This window comes from Mus caroli, chromosome 1 (genome assembly GCF_900094665.2).
Source record: "Mus caroli chromosome 1, CAROLI_EIJ_v1.1, whole genome shotgun sequence".
NCBI lineage: Eukaryota > Metazoa > Chordata > Mammalia > Rodentia > Muridae > Mus > Mus caroli.
Genome location: NC_034570.1, coordinates 44,632,918 through 44,650,232, shown reverse-complemented (window position 1 = coordinate 44,650,232; position 17,315 = coordinate 44,632,918). Strand labels below are relative to the sequence as shown.

At 35.6% G+C, this 17,315-nt stretch overlaps 1 pseudogene; it reads left to right on the top strand.

The window, feature by feature from the left end:
* Positions 1–16,440: 16,440 nt before the first annotated feature.
* Positions 16,441–17,315, top strand: part of LOC110295163 — a 28,351-nt pseudogene continuing 27,476 nt past the window's right edge.

Below are 17,315 nucleotides of genomic sequence, written 5' to 3'. Positions count from 1 at the left end.
TGTTTTCAACTAATGGTGCTGATTCAACTGGCTGTCAACAAGTAGAAGAATGCAAATTGATCCATTATTTATCCTTGTTCATAGCTCAATTCCAAGTAAATCAGGGACCTCTCCATAAAACCAGATATTCTGAATCTAATAGAAGAGAAAGTGGAGAAGAGCCTTGAACACACGGGCACAAGTGAAAATTTCCTGAACAGAACACCAATGGATTATACTCTAAGATCAACAATTGACAAATGAGACTTTGTAAAATTGAAAAGCTTCTGTAAGCCAAAGGACACTGTCAATAGGACTAAACAGCCACCCACAGATTGAGAAAAATCTTTACCAACCCTACAACCATTAGAGGATTCAATTAGGATTACCACCCTAATATCCAATACATACAGAAAACTCAAGAAGTTAGATAGAATCCAGAGAACCAAATAACCCAATGAAAAATGGGGCACAGAGCTAAACAGAGGATTCACAACTGAGGAATCTTGAATGGCTGAGAAGCACTTAAAGGAATGTTCAACATTCTCAGTCATCAGGGAAATTCAAATCAAAACAACCCTGAGATTCCACCTCACACCAATCAGAATGGCTACCATCAAAAATTTAGCTGACACTAGACACTGATGAGGAGACAGAGAAAGAGGTACACTCATTCATTGCTGGTGGGACTGCAAACTGTTTAAACCACTCTGGAGATCTTTCTGGCAGTTCCTCAGAATATTGGTCATAGTACTACCTGAAGAACTACCCATAACACTCCTGGCCTTATACCCAAAAGTTTCTCCAACATGTAAAAGCCATATGCTACACTGTTTATAGCAGCCTTATTTGTAATAGCCAGGAGCTGGAAACAAACAAGATGTCCCTCAACAGAGGAATAGATACAGAAAAAGCAGTACATTCCCAGAATGGAGTTCTACTTATTTATTAAAAACAATGACTCCATGAAATTCTTAGGAGAATGGATGGAACAAGAAAATATCATCCTGAGTGGAGTAACCCAAACACAATTGAACATACATGGAATGCACTCACTGATAAGTAGATATTAGCCCCAAAGCTCAAAATGACCAGGATACAATCCACAAACCATTTTGACCTTAGGAGGAAAACAGTCCATGGCATGGGTGCTTCAGTCCTGCATAGTCTGGGGAACAGGATGATTCTGGGTGATGGAGGGAAGTAGTGTTGGGAGGGACATAAGAGGGAGAGGGGTAAGGAGGCAAGTTAAGGTACTAGAGGGTTCAGGAGGACTTTACAGAGGGTCAAGAAATCAAATAAAAATATGTAGCAGTGGTGAATGAGGAACTGGGGTTATACAAAGGAGGGTGCAAGAAGCCAGGGAAGCAAGTGGCTCCCAGGACCCAGTAGGGATGACTTTAGTGGAAATGCACAGCAAAGATGAGATAGAACCTGTAGAGACCAGCTCCAGTAGATAGGCACGATCCCCAGTCTAGGGATGGGGGCACCCACCGATCCTAAAGTTCTTAACCCAGAAGTGTTTCTGTCCAAAGGGAAGACAGAGATAAAAATGGAAGAGCCTGAAGAAAGGCTCTCTGGGGACTGCCCACCTGGGAATCCACACTATCTGCAGACACCAAACAAGACATTGTTGCTGTTGTCAAAAGGAGTTTGCTGGCAAGAACTTGGTGTGGCTGTCCCATGGAAGTTTCAGCCAACCATTAGACTAAGTACCAGGACCCCGCTGGGGGACCTGGCAGAAGCACTGGAGGTGCTGAAGGGAACTGCAACCCCATAGGAAAAATAATGTTGACTGTCTGGACTACCACGTGCTCCCAGGGACTAGACCACCAACCAAGGAGTATATAGGGAGAGATCCATGGCTCCAGTTAGCCATGTAGCAGAGGATAGACTTGTCTGACATCAGTGAGAGGTGAAGCCCTTTGTCCTGTGGAGGTTTGATGCTCTAGTGCAGGGGGATTTTAGTGGTGGGGCAGGAGTGATTGGGTAGGTGGAGGAGCTCTCTTATAGAGACAAAGGGGAGGAGGGATAGGGTAGATGGGATAGGGAGGTTCTGGAGGAGTACCCAAGAAGGGGGATATCATTTGAGTTGTAAACTACAGAAATGATTAATAGTAATAATAATAAAGATGCCATTGACATTTTAGAATCCATTTCTTACTGAAATCACCTGTTTGATAAGAAAACTAGCATATGGTTGCAGCTCATTAATTTTCAATGAGTATCTCACAAAAACAATGCCATCTTAGAGTCTATGATAAGAATCATATTACTCAATTCTCAATCTCTTTTGTTACACAAAAATAATATAATAAAATATCTTCATCTATTACTTTTATGTATTGTTTCTACTTCATAAAAATATTAAAAACTAGAATGAAACAATTTTATGAAACTAAATTTTTGACAAAATGAACAAGACCTCTAGCTTAATATCTTTTTATAACTAAACCTTCCCATTTTGTTGTTGCCACACCTTCCACATAACTGTGATTTACCATAAGCTAGACTTTTCATATCTGTAGCCCACAGAAGATGTACAAAGAGGAAAAGGATTTGTTCACCTCTATTTTCCAGAACACAATATCATCTAGAATTTTATATAACTTTCTTTTACTCCTCTGCAAGGTACTGCAGAACAGTATTGGCTGCTGGGGATGTTAATGATCATGCAGAGACTTTCTTATACACCTATCTATTATGAAACACTCTCTTCAGAATACAGTATATCTTATATTCTCTTTTTAGTCTCCTTAGAGTAGAAAATCCATCATCAAGTCATGATGCGTATGTACATGGACTGCACTATGAAGAAAATTGACTGCAAAAATGATTCAAAAAACACGCATTTCCTTTTCAAGTATACAGTATATGAGTCACAAAGAAAAAAACCTTCCCAAGGGATGAAATTATGTAATAGTGTAACAATGGTAAGGTTCTATGATCAAGATCTTTTAATTTAATTATCTGATGAAGATTTTAATGAAAAAAATGTATTAGAAATGTTTCAAGATTTGGCAAAAAATGTATAAAATGATTTTATAGATAAAATTCCTATTGTCACCATCAATCTCTTCAAGTAACACCAGCAATTGAATGAAATTCCGTGAGCATGACTTTTCAAATGGAAGTCTCAAATCTCATGCAGAGCAAGGTCCTGACCTGGTCTTTGAAACCTATTTTCTCAGCAATAATGACATGTTCTAACTGCAAGTAATTGAAATAAATGTAATTCTATGATACTTTAAAACAATTATTAAGGCTTTGACATGAAGAAGGATAGCTTGTAACACTCAGAGGCACAAATTTTGTAGTTTATAAGAAAAGCCTGTATTGAAGATCAAGTTTTCCAAACCAGAGCAATGCCTAAGGGATAGGAGACTTTTCTTCAGACTTCAGTAAATTGCAATATGACATTACATGTCTGCATGTTCCCCTTTATTCTCATAAGTTTCTTCGTATTATTTTATGGTAAATGACCTGGCAAAAATGAGAAAGCTGATTGCCTAATACATTGCGTTTGTTTGTGGGCATGAAGCACCACTTCGTTGACGCTAATTTAATTAAACTCACCTAGAGCATGCACACTGTCATGGTACTTAATGTACTGAAAATATGTACCCAGGATTCTGATTCTATTGTGTATTACTGATACACTGTACAGTTAGCATGATATTAATATATCACTGAGACAGCTTCCTACATAGATACAAGATCACATTTTCTAGTATTAATTTAAAAATGAGAATTATTCCCAGAATAGAAAATGTTCTTATGACTTGAATTTTCTATTCCATTTTCTACTTTGGTAGCCTAAGTATAAATTATGATATAAATTATGAGTGAAATTTTGTATTTTTAAAAATCAGTATTATAATGAAGGAAATACAAAGTAGACCATTCAAAATAAAATACTGAATTTACAGAAAATAGCATTGCTATCAATTTCACTTGTTCTATGAAATTATGTTATTTTTTCAGTTTCATTTTAAAAGCTTGATAGAATTTTAATAGGTCTCCTTAGCTAAGAGGACAGAATAACTAATTGCTTTACATTCAGTGTCTTGGCTGAAGGGTGATAAACTAAATTTACCCAGTAATTGCTCCATTTGTGAAATGCAGCATCAAAGTCTTGATGTGTTTTACTGTAGTCTCTTGGGAAGGTTCATGTCTAATTTTTATGCTGATATGGTTCATAAAACAGTCCTCTGACTCTTCTATTTTCTCTTGCAATTACAAGTTTTCTTATTCCATTGTGCCTATTCCTCTGAACTAATCTTAGCTTAACTGAACTTCCTTTGAAAACCTGCCTACCCATCAAATATGTCAGACCTAATGCATTCAGTAGCCATAGAAAATCAATGAGCTGCACACTTTCCCGCTTCCTGCCACGATCAATAGTGTTCACATAATGGGTGGAAAAATTTTAATCATGACAACTCAGAATCTTCTTAGCATAAATCATTCCTGAAGTAAAAATTCTTCATTTCCCACTTCCTGAATTTGTAGACATTGAATAGCATCTTTACAGAAGCTATCATCAGTGAAGTAATGCAATTAGATCACATGTCAATGCTAACAACCTCAGATTGCAAAGGACCATGTTCTGGCCAATGTGTCATCTTTTGTATTTCTAACTTTAAATTTATATCTTGAATATACTCCACAAAATGTAAGCATTTGTTTATATCTATGTTCATTTAAATATGAATATAGAAGGAAGGACAGAGTTTTATATTTTAATAAACTGAAAGTCTTTGAAGTTTTTAGGAATGGTTTAAAAGGTTTTCTTTTGAGGTTTCTGTTTTGTTGCTTTTTGATACGCGCGCGCACACACACACACACACACACACACACACACACACACACANAGAGAGAGAGAGAGAGAGAGAGAGAGAGAGAGAGAGAGAGAGAGAGAGAGTATTATACTACTGTAGTCCTTAGCAGCTTAGAGTTGAGGTTCAGGAGAAAAAAGACAAAGTTTAAGTAAATACTTGTTTAGAGATCTTTCTTTGCTCAGTTTTTTCTCTCTCACACTAGCCATGTATAATGGGTGGGCCTCTTATTTAGCAATCACACACTTTACATCCGAGGTTTTTCCAATATTTTTGTTGCACAAGATTATTTTGTAAATCTATCAATTAAATGAAATATATCATCATCTCTAAATAGTGGTCCATTTCCTTCTCTTTGGCTTGTACTCAGCTACCTTCCTGAGGTTCTGAGTACATAGATAGTGGAAAATCAATGTCTTTGACTTAATTCATTTTAGTGGATAATTTTAAATAGTGAAGCATAGAACATACTAAAATGTGGTCTTAAACATATATTTTCTACAAGATTTCAAGAGATCTATACTTGTAATATTTAATAGATGTAATAGTTTTAAACTTATATTTTATAATTAAGTACTTATATTTCTTTGTTGTTTCATAGCAACTATTTGGCTATAAGTTATTTTCTAGACTAGGTTTTTATTATAGTTAAATTTTTAAATGAAATTACATATATAAAAATTAGACAGTATATCTAATTGTCTCTTACTGACATAAAAATTCTATATTTATTATATTTATGAAAATAAGGTTGTTTTCATAATATATTTGATCATAATGATCATAGTACAGTATAAATATGAATGTACTTCATCCTTGGCTTTGTATACACACACACACACACACACACACCGCACACAAACTGTAAAATTAAATTAATTTTTGAATGGTCCATCCATACCAGCAAAACTTTAAAATGACTTCTTGTGTCTTTTCACTTTGATGTAGTCAAAGTTTATATTAGAGTAGATATTCTTGTTGTTGAATTTTCTGTTTTACAGATAGAAAGTAGGAATAAAATCATTCTTCCTTAAGATGAGTCAAAGCCAGGTAAATAAATGGTAACTAAGCCCCTTTTGCCTGAAGGTTCCCTATTATATTATTTTTTATCACTGCCTGTGAGAAAAATTCCCAGTGATGCCTTCACCAGAGTTGTCATGTCAGATGACAGGAGTATGAAGTCAGGGTCTGCTTCCCCTGGCATCAACTATTTCAGATACTGTTCCTTTAATTTAAATGTAAAACAGTTTTGATGTTGTATTTCCATGCAACCATAAGAGTCTAGTTCATTTGTTCTTATTAGCAAGGATTAAAATCAACCCTATTAATACCCCACAAAATACTTATGGGTCATTTAGACACTTGGTTATCTTTTACCTTCTTGTGAATTATGAGTTATAGAATTTGCTTTGACCTTTTATTATAATGCATCTAATTTATTGGGTATTCAATTCCCTTCTCATTTTATGACCTCTGTAACATGTAGCAATAGAAAGAATCGCCAACACATTCAAATGTAAAATATTAAAAGGCCAAAGTTGTTTTAAAAAACCCTCTACTTGGCTTTAAAGGATATTTTAGTAGTTAATTTCTGGAACTGCTATGAATTACTAAAAATAATAAAATAAATTAATTTCTTTCCAGTTTTAAGTGAGAAATTGCATGTCTTTTCTTTTTACTTTTCTGCATTTTTCCTTTAATGATTTCTTTCCTTCTTTCTTTCTGTCATCCTTTCATTTCTATTTTCTTTCTTCACTTCACTTATTTAATCCTTCTCTTTGTTCTTCCTTTCATTATTTTTTAACAGTCCTTTGTTTCAACTGATGTCACCTCTTTATGAAGAAGAAGATGACTCTGAGCTAGTTACTTATAGTCCTGCCTTCAGCTACAAGTGCTAATGCTATACTCATATACCATTACTTTATTTTTTCTAAATTCATACATTTTATCTCTGGATTAAAATGTTCTGCAGAACTAGTATTTCTCAGTTCTTTCTCACGCTTCCAATATAATTAATGTATAAGTCTGAATTTTTTTTCTTATTTTTTAATTAATCTTTGAGATGATTACACAAATTATCATAACCAACCTTTATCACATTCCTTACTTTCTGAATGTATGTTTTTATCTCTAATTTTCAAAAATGTGTCTTTTTGAGTGTTCTATTGCTGTAAAGCAACACCATGAAACATAAAAGTGCATCTGTTATATACAAAAAAAAAACATTAAATTTGGGCCTATTAACGGTTTCAGAGATTTAGTTTACCTGCATCATGGTGGGAAACATGGTGACCCAGAGGCAGACTTTGCTCTGAAGAAGACTCTGAGTATTTTATACTCTGAATAGCTGTTCTAAAATCCCATCCCAAGCCTCATACCTCTTCCAACAAGGAGATACCTCCTCATCTTTTCAAATAGCATGCTCTGGTGACCAAGTCCTCAAATTTATGAGCTTATGGGGCTCATTCTTATTCAATCCGTCATAGTAAGTAAATTACATGAGGGTGGACAAGGTGACATGGAAGCAGACATGGTGTTGAAGTAGTAGATGAGAGTTCTACATCCTCATCTTCTGGCCTCAAAGTGCACCCTGAGGCAAACATCTCCTCCAACAGTGACTAATCCTCTAACACCTCCTGTTACTTTCAAATAGTGAGCAAGTTTTCAAATCTGTATCCATCATAATAAGTAAGCTACACGCAACACTCTTTCCATGCTGAAATTCTGAACATTTATAATAAATAAAGATGATCATGTTCTAGAAATAATCAAGTCTTAAGGTAATAGATAGTTGCTTCTATTGGTGTTGTCTCTTTTACTCATGTTTTACTATTTCCTGAATTGATAGTGTTCTTGAGAATTTTATATATGAGTACTTTATTGACATCATATCTGCCCCCTTTTCACTTCAACTCTATGTTCCCCCACTACATCTCAAATTCATATGTATATGAATGTGTGTATATATACATGTATGTATGTATGTATGTATGTATGTATGTATGTATGTATGTATGTATATGGAAAAAGAGAGATAGAACTTAGGTTAGCTTATTGTTGGCCCTACCTATATGGTTTTAGGCCTCATAATTTAGGATCATCAAGATGCTTGTCTTTGGTGAAAACTGATTGTCTCTGGCACTCAGTGGCCTGTAACTTTTCAGTTAATAGTAAGACCTTAAGATTTCCCCTGATCACATTGAAATGTCAAGTGGTCTTGATATTGTTCCATTTTTTTATGCAATATCATTGCTAATATTTTAAGAGCTGACACCATTGCATACACTAGCAAGATTTTGCTGAAAGGACCCAGATATAGCTGTCACTTGTGAGATTATGCCAGGACCTAGCAAACACAGAAGTCGATGCTCACAGTCAGCTATTGGATGGATCACAGGGCCCCCAATGGAGGAACTAGAGAAAGTACCCAAGGAGCTGAAGGGATCTGCAATCCTATAGGTGGAACAACAATATGAACTAACCAATAACCCCCGGAGCTCGTGTCTCTAGCTGCATATGAATCAGAAGATGGCCTAGTTGGCCATCAGTGGAAAGAGAGGCCCATTGGTCATGCAAACTTTATATGCCTCAGTACATGGGAACACCAGGGCCAAGAAGTGGGAGTGGGTGGGTAGGGGAGTGGGTGGGGGAGCGTGTGGGGGACTTTTGGGATAGCATTGGAAATGTAAATGAAATAAATACCAAATAAATAAATAAATAAATAAATAAATAAATAAATAGCCTTCCCAATTAAAAAAAAAAAAGAGTGCACCTTCCCTATCATATATAGAGGAAATCATCTCATAGAAAATGCTCTGGTCCTCTGGGTTTTACAGTCTTTGTACCCTATTTTTTCCTATATTCGCCAAGCACTGGGTATGGGAGTTTTAATGGCAATTGTTCTTTGATTTTTAGCTTGTACATTTCTGTAAAAGTATCTGTCAACTGCAGAAATAAGCTTCTTTGAGGTGGGTTGATAACTGCACTTACTTGTGAATAGTAAGATATTAGCAGGCTGCAGATGTGGATTACAGTGGTCTAGGGAAATGACATTAGCAGCTTCTGTTCTGTGTCTCTGAGCTTAGTAGCCATTGGAGTTGACTTGCATTACAGCAAAAGACCCATATTCTCGTAGGTCTAGTTATAAGGCTATGGAATACACTGAATATCTAAATATCACTATTTCATCCTTGGGTATATCCTATCATGCTGTTTATTCTTGTTCAATACATTCATAGATACTATAAAATCTATTCCTCAACAAAGGTCTCCAAATTAGTTCCAGGTAAATATCTCCAGGTCCTGTGTAGATAATGTGTGTTCTCTTCAGACATTGGGGTTTTCCTTTATGTTATGGGAGCCAGTCAATGACAGTGGCAATTTGTAAGTTTAGATGTTTTTAATCTACTTTTATTAAAGGTTCTTAAATATTTTGCCCCTCTTTCTAGCCTACCATCTAAAGGTAGAGGAGAATAAAAGGTTAATAGGACATATGGATCTTTTTAGAAGTTGTTATTTGGGCATTTACAATCTCCTTATATCAGGATACCAGAAGTCCATTTCATTAGTGTCAGGATATCAAACATGAATCGGTTGCAGTGACATGATCTAGAAGAAACTGCCAAGTCAGCTCAAGTCAGGAAACAAACAGGACCAGACAGAAAAACAGGTGTTCTCTTTCATGCCTTTCTCAGAGAAACAAAGATTAGTAAAGGGGAAGATGAAGAGAGCTGTCCATTGAGTCCTATTTATCCTTTTATATGTTTTCTCACAGGTCTTGCCTCACCCTTTGAGTTGGCCTTACCATGTGAGACTGTATCAGCAAACACCAAGTGGGTCTGTATCATATGACATAGCCAGTAACTTCCACTGCATCAACTGACTACCTTGGTGCCAGTACCTTCTCGATGCACTAGATTAAAGGTTGTAATCACAGGGATAATAATTGCTACTGTATTTTCAAGCCTCCATTTTCTGGAAGCACATTATTTATAAGTATCTGAAAAGAACACTTACTGTGTTAGAAAAGGTATTATTTATCTAACCTCAAAAATTAATCTAATAAAAACATATTGATAAATATTGTTTAGATCACATATGTGATTCATTTATATTTTTACTCTCAACAAAATAAACTCGGTATCTTTTTTCAACTATGACAAGCTATCAATGTATATCAAGTGCTTTGCAGTAAATAAAATGTGAAAAATGTTGGAAGTAAGATATAACAAATTCTGGCAGAATTCCATAAATCCCTATATATGATATCATATTACTGTTATCTCAAGTATATTTGATTTTATTCCTGTCAGGCACTTGGGAGTTAGTATCTGTAATATTAATTGTGTTTTGTAAAATAAACTGAAAGAGTGAGTTAAGGTTTTCATTTGCTAAATTAGAAAAAAAGTTACCTTTTAGCCAAAACTATCTACCAGGCAGCCTTTTTTATTAAAAAAAAGAATATGAACAATATTTTGATCAGTTTCTCCCTTCTCAACCCGTCACAAATCTTTCTGACTGTCTTACTTATTAAACTCTACAATATGGTCTCTTTCTCACTCTCTTTAGAAAAAAAAATCAGGCAAACAAAACAGAAAAATAAAAGAAAAACAGAGAAGATGCTGACATCTGCTTAAACACATAAACACACACACACCAAAAAGAAAAATTGCAAATTACAATATACAAAGCATACAGGCAAAAGAATCGTAGAACAAAAATGACCAAAAAACATAGCATTAGATAAAATGTCTACAAAAATTCCATTGAATTTGTTTTGTGTTAGCCATCTACTGCTGAGCATGGAAACTGCCCTTAAGTATGATTAGTATCTTGGCAAGATCTTTATAAGCATCAGTTGGAGACTTTTTTTTTAAGGATGGAATCTCATGTCCACTATCTCCTCTAATCACTGGGACCTTGCTTGGCTTGAACATTTACAGGTTCTGTTCACAGTGCCACATTCTCAGTGACTCCATATATCCATCATCTATGTTGCATTTTCTAATAATTATTTCTATATACTAATTAATTGTGACTCTGTTTCCTGGAAGGCACTGATTTTATGCATTTACATAAGATACTCATAAATGCATATAATCCCAATTCTTTGCACATGTACATTGTTTTACACACACACACACACACACACACACACACACACACACACACACCACACACACATTTTTAAGAAGCAATTAGTTCATTAAAATGACTCCAGAAAGAAGCAGAAATCATTTTCACTATCTGTAACTTTACTGTATTTTTCTTCCAGTGATAGTGTCAATATGTGGGAATCTGGAAACCTGTTTTCCAATATACTGTCAACACTTAAAGTCAAACTTTTCTTGATAAAAAATAGCATGTGAAGACATTTTTGGTGACCAAAAACTGTAAAAAGATACATAAAACATTTTAAGTATTTATTAATTATATATTTGATTTGGTTTGTGTTTGGCAGTATAAATTTATGTGCATCAGGAAGAAGTGGAGATCAGAAAATGGTAGGCATAATATCCCCTAGAGCCAGAGTTGTGAGCTGACATATAGGTGCGTGGAACTGAACCTGGGTCTTCTGCAGGAGTAACATGTGCTCTTAACTACTGAATTCATTCTCTGGTCTCAAGATCAAATTTTTGAAAGAAATAATTTAAGTATTCTTCATTCTTAATATTCTATAAAATAATGAAAGTTATTTAAGTTACTATGAGATCCCAATTTGAAATGCATCTACAACATAGCATTATTGACATGTATGTTTCAACTGATCCATTTAGGCCTTAGGTCCTTGTGCATATATTAGTTGTTGGGTTAATTTTTATAGCATAAACACTTCCCACACATTTGCTTTATGGAATTGTAGTCACTGTAGAACTTAAAGTCCCTGGAGAAGAAATTCATCTTATATATTAAAACTGTATTTTATTTCTATAATTTACAAAGGAAATTTAGATTTGTACAGCCAGCATTAAAGTCATTTGATCTTATTCTTTAAAGCAAATAAGCAAATTTCTATGGTTTCCCTGAAAAAATGTTCAACATCCTTAATAATCAGGAAAATGAAATCAAAACAACCCTGAGATTCTACCTCACACCACACAGAATGGCTAAGATCTGCTTGTGGACGTTGTACATCGTGGTGCGCACTAGGCTCCGCACCACGATGTACAACGTCCACAAGCAGCACTATGTTCATAGCAGCCTTATTTATAATAGCCAGAAGCTGGAAAGAACCCAGATGCCCCTCAACAGAGGAATGGATACAGAAAATGCGGTACATTTACACAATGGAGTACTACTCAGCTATTAAAAAAATGAATTTATGAAATTCCTAGGCAAATGGATGGACCTGGAGGGCATCATCCTGAGTGAGGTAACCCAATCACAAAGGAACTCACACAATATGTACTCATTGATAAGTGGATATTAGCCCAGAAACTTTGGATACCCAAGATATAAGATACAATTTGCTAAACGCATGAAACTCAAGAAGAACAAAGACCAAAGTGTGGACACTTTGCCCCTTCTTATAAATGGGAACAAAACACCCATGGAAGGAGTTACAGAGACAAAATTTGGAGCTGTGACAAAAGGATGGACTATCTAGTGATTGCCATATGCAGGGATCCATCCCATAATCAGCTTCCAAACGCTGACACCATTGCATACACTAGCAAGATTTTGCTGAAAGGACCCAGATATAGCTGTCTCTTGTGAGACTATGCCAGGGCCTAGCAAACACAGAAGTGGATGCTCACAGTCAGCTATTGAATGGACCACACGGCCCCCAATGGAGGAGCTAGAGAAATTACCCAAGGAGCTAAAGGGAACTGCAACCCTATAGGTGGAACAACAATATGAACTAACTAGTACCCTGGAGCTCTTGTCTCTAGCTGCATATGTATCAAAAGATGGCCTAGTCGGCCATCACTGCAAAGAGAGGCCCATTGGACTTGCAAACTTTATATGCCCNAGTACAGGGGAACTCCAGGGCCAAAAAGTTGGAGTGGGTTGGTAGGGGATTGGGGGGGTGGGTATGGGGGACTTTGGGGATAGCATTGAAAATGTAAACGAGGAAAATACCTAATAAAAAAATAAATTAAAATGATGTTTGCATAATTTTGTTTTTGATAAGGAGTCATTTAATGATTTCTTCTGTTTACTTAGGGAATATAGGAAAATTTAAATTATTTACCAGCAATTTAATTTTTGTAAATGATATCTGTTTAGAAAATCATCCACTTCATTTAGATTTTCTTATTTTGTGGAGTACAAACTTTTGAAGTATTACCGAATGATTCATTCAATATACTCAATGTCAATTATTATATCCCCATTTTTATTTCTGATTTTGTTGACTTGGATAATATCTCTCTGCCTTTTAGTTAGTCTAGGGTTTTGTCTATCTTATTGATTTTTCAAAGAACCAGATCTTGGTTTCATAGATTCCTTGTATGTTCTCTTTGTTTCTAATTGATTGATTTCAGCCCTGTGCTTGACTATCTCCTGCTGTCTCCCCCTCTTGGTGTGTGTTTGCTTGTTTTTGTTGTAGAGCATTCAGTTGTATTGTTCAGTTGCTAGTATGAGATTTCTCCATATCTTTATGATGGTATTTAGTACTATGAACATTCCTTTTACCACTGCCTTCATTGTGTTACTAAGTTTGGTTGTGTTGTGTTGTGGTTTCATTTTCACCGAATTCTAGAAAGCCTTTAATTTCTTTACTTTCTCTGCCCCAGTGGTCATTGAGGAGAAATTTTTTCAGTTGCCACGAGTTTGTAGATTTTCTCTTGTTTTGTTTGTTGTTGAGGTTCAACTTTAATCCCTGGTGATCCAATAAAATTAAAGGGATTGTTTTAATCTTATGTCTGTTGTGACTTGCTTTATGATCCCATATATGCACAGTTTTGGAGAAGGTTCCCTGAGGTTCTGAGAAGAAACTAGATTTTTTTTTATCATTGGTTGAATTTTTCATTACATATCTGTTAGGTCTATTCGGGACCGTGGGTGTGGGGAAAAGAGGGAGTGGGAGAAAACCTGCATCCAGCCAGCGTTCCTGTGATCTGGGCGGGCAGACAAGCAAGACTGCTGCATGATTTCCATGGGCCCCAGCTGGTTGTCTGGCTGTGGGAAGCCACTGACACCAGTTTAGCGGGTGGTAGACAAGGGGCCATCCTAGGCACCAGATTCCCTGCTTCTGGCATCCCATGCTGGATACCATTCTAGCATGTGTTTCTTGTATGTAGCAAAATGCAAGATCCTGTTTTTTTACATCCAGTCTGTCAGTTCCATTTTATTGGGGAATTGATTCCATTGTCAGAGAGATATTAATGATAAATGATTGTTAATTTCTGTAATTTTTATTTTGGTTATGGTAGTATGTGTTTAGGGGGTTTGTTGTTGATTTGTTTGGTGTGTGTGTGTGTGTGTATGTGTGTGTGTGTGTGTGTTTGTGTTCTCATATCAGTTAGCTAATGTGATGTTATTTATTTCCTGTGTTTTCATGGGATTAGTTTACTTCCTTGAGTTGACATTTTCCTTGTAGTATTTCTTGTTAGTCTTCAATGGATACATTGTTTAAATTTTTGTTGTTGTTGCTTTTATTTTTTTCATGAAATGTCTTGTTTTCTCCATCTATGGTGATTGAAAATTTTGATGGGTATAGCAGTCTGGGCTGACATCTGAAGTCTCTTAAAGTGTGCAAGATATCTGCAGAGTCTCTTCTAATTTGAGTCTTTTTTGAGAAATCAGGTATAATTCTGATAGTTCTGCATTTATATGTTACTTGGACTTTTCTCTAACAACTTTTGACAGCCTTTATTTGGTCCCTACATTTAGTGTTTTGGCTATTACATGGGAGGGGAATTTTCTTTTCCTCTCCATCTACTTGGTGTTCTGTAAGCTTCATGTATTTTTATAGGCTTCTCTTTATTTAGGTTGAGGAATTTCTCTTTTATGATTTTGTTGAAAATATTTTTAGTCCTTGTAGCTTGAAATCTTCTCCTTCAATTCTTTTTATTCCTAGGTTTGGTCTTTTTTATAATGTTACAGATTTCTTGGATATTTTGTGCCATGAATGTTTTAGATTTACCATTTTTCTTTGACCAATATATCAATTTCTTCAAGTGTATCATCCATGCCTGAGATTCTCTCTTCCATCTCTTGTATTGTGTTGGGGATTTCTGCACCTGTATTTCCTGTCCTATTCCCTAGGATTCCCTCAGTTTGCATTTCCTTTATTACATTTAATTCCATTTTCAGTGCTTGGGCAGTTTTACTTTTATTTATCCTACTTGATTGTATTTTTTCTGTGTTTCTTTAAGGGATTTATTAATTTTCTCTTTAAAACCATCTATCATCTTTATAAGAATGGATTTAAGATAACCTTCTTATGCTTCAGCTCTGTTTGTAAATCCAGTACCTTCTTTAGCAGAATAGCTGGGTTCTGGTGGTACCATATTACCCTGGCCCTTGTTGATTTTATTCATAGGATACCTTTTAGCCATCTTCTTGTCACTGGTATTGGTTTGATGGTCCTGATGGCAGCAGAATTCCTTAGGGAAGTAGAAAGAGACAAAATGGGATCTCAGTGAACAGGAAGCAGCTCCCCCATGCTGGGCATACTCAAAATCGACCTAGCAGGCAGAGGATTAGATGGGCAGAGGTCTAAGTTACATGTTCCTGTGGCCCTGACAAGCTTATCAAAAAGGCATTGGGTCACTGAAAGCTGTGGACCAGATGCTGGAATCCAAGATACAGCATGTAACTCACCTCTGCTGGCTGTGCCCAAGATGAAACCAACTAACAAGTGATTGGTGGATTAGGGGTTTAAGCTGGATGTTCTAGGAGCACCCACAGATCTCATTGAGGATGCAGTATGCCTCTGGGGTCCCAAAATTCTTCTTGGAATGTAAGGGAGAGCTATGGGTCAAAAGACAAAGGTTGGGGCAGAAAGCACAGCTCATCTCTGATGTAGCATTCTTTCAGTGGTTCTGTTTTGGAAGGCTGGGATGCATTCGTAATTTTTTTTTTTTTTGTCTAGGTCCTCTTGCCAACTATTTTTCATGGTTTCTAGAGCATCTTTCTGTCTGTTGATTTGTTGATTTTTGGATGTGTATTTTATTTCCATCCTATGTGTCTATTTATTCTATTTTAGAAGAGAGAGTTAGGAAGGAAGGCTCATTTAAAAAGGAATCTTCAATTTCTACATTATATCTATATATTGAAACTTATCTTGTAACTACAATATTTGTAAGTGTCCTTCTTTTCAGAATCTTCCAGAAATCAATTGATTTATTTCTTCCCACACAATTGTATATGTTGTAATAATTTTATCTACATTTAAAATCTAAAAAAAAAATATCATGGCAACCTACACATCGACATATGACTATACAGTGAATATGTAATTTGAATTGAAGAGATGTATCCTAGAAAGCCTTGCATAACTTAACTTTTTAAAATCCATGAATGTGATGAAAAGACAAAGGTCTGGTTTCTGTCATGATTGAGATTACTGACACCTCCACTGTGCTAAATCACACAAGAATGTCTTCTGATTATATTTGATACATTGCGGAGACACAAAGCTTGATGTGTGATGTCTGACAGTGTAGGTAACACAATGAGCAAAGCTCTAAGGAATGTTGATGGGATGTGGAATATGGATTTGGAGTTTACCTTTCTGATAGGCAGGTATACTCTACTTGTTACGGCAACTGGATTTTTTGTTAAATGCATAACAGTTCCATTTTCTAAAGCAAATTTAACTCAATTTTTAGTGTTTTGTTATTTTCAGAGCATGTCTAGTCTACAGAAGGTTGTCAGTAAAGGATATGTGAAATATGATCAGAATTAAAACCATTGATGATTGTAAAAGTCTCTTGTTAGGAATAAAATGATCATAATGGGCCAAAAATAGCATCAATGATCTACAAGTGTAGGATCAAGACTAATGTGAAGAAGTGTCAATTTAAGTACTAAACCATTATCTCAATAAGTAAAATAATCAACTGATAGATAAATGGGTGGAACAATAGATTGTTGCTGATAGATGATAGATAGATGATAGATAGATGGATAGATAGAGATAGATAGATAGATAGATAGATAGATAGATAGATAGATAGATAGATATGTAAAAATAAATCAAATTTTCTCCCAGCATTTCCTCCAAGAATGATGACTCTGAGACTAATTATTTATTAATACATGTGAAGTCCATGAACTTCACCTTCTTCTTTGACTTGCCTGTAACATATTATCTCTTCTTTTAACCAGGGTTCAGCTACATGGCTGGCTTTCTATCTTCATCTTCTTATGTCCATTTCCTCAGAGTTTCTGGAGTGAATATCCCTTTTATTCTATCCTGAGTTCAGCTACCTCTGGTTTATATCCTTCCTCATTATTTCAAGGAGAATCCCTCCTTTATTCTATCCTGAGTTCATCTATCTGGTGGATTATGTCTTTCTCATCCACATTACCAAACAAATCTTCGAC